The sequence below is a fragment of the Lipotes vexillifer genome, unplaced genomic scaffold (genome assembly GCF_000442215.2).
Source record: "Lipotes vexillifer unplaced genomic scaffold, Lipotes_vexillifer_v1.1 scaffold415, whole genome shotgun sequence".
Taxonomy (NCBI): domain Eukaryota; kingdom Metazoa; phylum Chordata; class Mammalia; order Artiodactyla; family Lipotidae; genus Lipotes; species Lipotes vexillifer.
The window spans coordinates 3288430-3291966 of NW_006774345.1; the positions used below are offsets into that span (position 1 = coordinate 3288430).

Sequence of the window (3537 nt, forward strand, 5' to 3'; positions counted from 1 at the left end):
CGCGTCACACGGCACAGAGGTGGGCCGGGACGCACGCCCGGAAACGGCTTCCTGGCCGCGGAGCCTTCTGGGAGTTGTAGTGCGGAAGCAAAAGGTACCTCCGTGTGTGCTCTCGCGAGTGTCCCTCAGGGTTGTGATGACCTTGAAAACACAAAGATCCGTTTCTGGTGTGTGTGTATTAGTAGCCGATGATATTTATGAAAATTAAATGCTATCAAGTGATAAGTAATGAGTCATTTTAGGTGGCGATTTAACACCATTTTGATGAAACCGATTTGCCTGTTCCCTTTCATATGTTCCTGGGAGAAGCACTGTAGGAGCTTAGAAATATCCGGAGACATCTCAAGGCGAAATGAAAAGTAATTACCCTGGAAAAATGTTAGAAAATGCTACAATTAAAACATCTAGGACCCTCTCAAAAAAGAAAAATTACCGTTTGTATTACGCCTCATTGTGCGGCATAATATGGTCAAAATTGGTTCTGGTGTCTTTTCCAGAGTGAATGCAAAATGTAGCCTTAGACCAATCCAAAACCACACGAATACCAACATCCAGCTTTCAATCTCCATCTTTCATAGGAACCTCATTTACCTTAGTTAAGTATGAGCTCCAACAGAGTCCGAATGGCTTGAGTACTTGTCAATCACCTGCAGAGGTAAAAACAGCTTTGACTTATTGCTCAGAAGAACTTTGGAGGGTAAGTAATGACAGTCAATGACTGAATAAAAATTAATAAATATTAAATATTTAGTAATAGTAGCCTTTCTACCTCATTGAAGCTAGTAGGGGAGTTTTGATTACTGCCATCTTTTATGTGTCTGGACAATGCCCAGGTCTCATTCCTATAATTGTCTTATCTGCAGGTATCAGACTGCCCAGCAGTTTCCTGATTTAGCCCTCATAAAATTAAACGACTATATCTCACTTGGAGTTATCCATGTATAAGGAAATTCCCAAAGAATAAAATAACCCTCCGAAAAATTCACTGGTTTTTGATTGCTGGATTCAGAGGGGAGGGATGGAAGAGATTTGCTGTATAAAAGTATTTACTTTCTCTTCTGCTAACTTTGATTTTCTCATAGGAAAAATAAATTAAATAAATAAATAAATAAGGGGGTTGGGGGCGAAAACACCTGATGTGAGATCCTGGGACCAGAAACGTCTTAGCATTTTGTAGTCAAAAACCAGTGACTTTGTTCCTCCAGAAGAATCCTAAAAAGCAGCTTGTTTCATTGGTCTCAAGGAGACAACAATTAAATAACCGTCACAACTCTCAACTGTCATTTCCCAAACTGCCACAGTCTTTTAGTTCCGACATTCCATCATTTCTGAGAAAAGATCATCTTCCAAAACATTCCACTTGCTGTTTGAAAGTAGCAGCAAAGCTAACCATTTTTTAGGAAGCACTCTATTTCTAGTGCTTTGATTTCATCAGTGCCTGGAGCAAAGCTTCTGGCAGAAACAGGGGAGTCCAACGCAGGGGACAGCCACAGAACCCATTCACAGTTACAATCTGGCCTCCTCCTCTCTCTGATGGGTAGCAGCCAACCCCTTTGCCCGATTCTCATAAGTCTGAAGAGTCAGCAAGGAGTGACTACCAGCCCCAGTACTTAAAGTGGTGTTAACACAAACTGGAAGAAAGACTTTTTTCTCTCATGTGTTAGTGTTCTGGCATGAACCCAAAATGAAAGATTCAGTGCAGAGTGTACTCTGGCCAACACAAAAACACGGAATTTTCAGGCCTACCCTGAGCTGTGCAAGCAAATTTCTCATAACTCTTCTTTACTCATTACAGGGAGAAAAAAATCGTCCTGGGTATAATCATAGCTTTTCCTGAAAAACTAGAATGAATTTCACAACAGGAAAGGAGTGAAGAGAATAAGGAAAAGGTGTGTGTGGCGGGGGAGAGGAAGGGTAGAAAGAAAAGAAAGGAAAAGAGAGTTGGAAAAAAAGAAGAAATTAGGGTTCCAGGCATTCTAAACACTATCAAAATGCACAGGTAAAAAAAAAATTCCCTTCTGGGTTTGATGTGTTTTTGCTGTTTCTAATGGAACATAATTGTTCAAAACTAATTTCAAGAGGTAAAAGCATTTCTTCAGGCTTTCCCCTGTGTAAAACATGGGTTCTCACAATGGCTTTACTCATGATGTTAATGTAATCATGCAACAATGGTGTTTGGTAACAGTATTTGAAAATAGTCCAATGCAGCTAAAAGTTCATAGGTGGAGAGGAAGTTTATCTGGAGGCAAAGACCACTTAAAGCTATTTCTTAGGGGTGTTTCTCCCAGTAACCTATGTGCTTAAGATGGGTACATTGTTATTCTAGAGTTAGAAGGTAGGGCAAAACAAAAGTTGAGATATTAGATTTTTCTATATATCATTGCTATTATTTCCAAGGTTTTAGTCAAGTCTTTATTCTCTACTTGATTTACTTCTAATGCATAGTTCTTTTTATTATTTTCTTTTATTTACAGTTATAGGTGAATAACTCTTTTCTAAATTTTAGCTTATTTCCTAGATTTTTATCCTAAAGCAGTGTATTCAAAAAGTTCATACCAACTTAGTCTTTTTTACTTAACCCAAATGAAAATCTATTATGTCTTGATCTTTTAAATTTACAATTAAAAGTACACTGCAATTTAAAAATATATTTTGATCTACTGTAATTTGTCTTCTCTATGGCATTTTCTAAGTTACCTTCTATGGATATTTTTATTAATTTCTGCTAGGTTCTAGTTCTTTTAGTAAAGATACTAAGATGAAGACCTCAGTAACTACTGATTGAAATGTCTCATTCTGGGAATCAGAGTACTTCATTTTGCTTTCAACAAATTCTCAAAATTTGCAAGCATTCTGGAATCTTTCTGCTATAGAAAGAAGCTATTCCCCTTTTAATGATGGATGAAGAGTAAATGGAATATAGCTACAAGATGAATAAGTAGTCCAATTTATTTTCAGGCATCTATTAAATATCACAATCTGAATGATTTTTTTCAAATCAGTGGATAACGGTGAGTACATAATTAAATAATTTTACTTTTATCTTGAAATATAGATTAGTATATTTACCTATTTAAAAATTTTAGGTTTGTTTCCAAATCATGTATAGAAACAAGAGTTTAGAAAATATTTACTTGTGAAATACTTAATACTTCTTAATTATGAAAGTATGAACTAGTTTATGTTCCAATTTCAATCAGAACATTGAAGGATAAAACATACTATTTTATTTTTATTAGCTTTTTCTGGGCAATATACTAGAATTGAGTAAGAGAAATTACTGTACAGTATTCACTAAGGTAACCTAGCCTACAGTTAGATGTGAGGTCATTTATGATGAGCAAATAATGGATTAGGTAACAGTGAGCAAAATTCTGGAAGTCTGAGTTTGTGTGCTTACTAGCAACCACTTTCAACATTTCTGCCAAGCTAGAGAAGGTATCTTCTAATTTAAATTTATTTAAGAATTATCTATTGTGTAATATACTGTCAACAGGAGATCAGTTTTAAAAATACTACTGATAGCCTGAAAGAGTG

General features: G+C 36.0%; 1 protein-coding gene across 2 annotated transcripts in view; it reads left to right on the forward strand.

The window, feature by feature from the left end:
* Window positions 1-3358: 3358 nt before the first annotated feature.
* Window positions 3359-3537, forward strand: part of ZC3H11D (zinc finger CCCH-type containing 11D) — a 34993-nt gene continuing 34814 nt past the window's right edge. Inside the window, exon 1 of one of the 2 annotated variants that reach the window (XM_007449123.1) lies at window positions 3359-3438. The gene's annotated coding sequence lies outside the window, so the exon portion shown is untranslated. The remainder of the gene's footprint in view (window positions 3439-3537) is intronic. The other variant, XM_007449122.1, reaches the window with a different exon arrangement.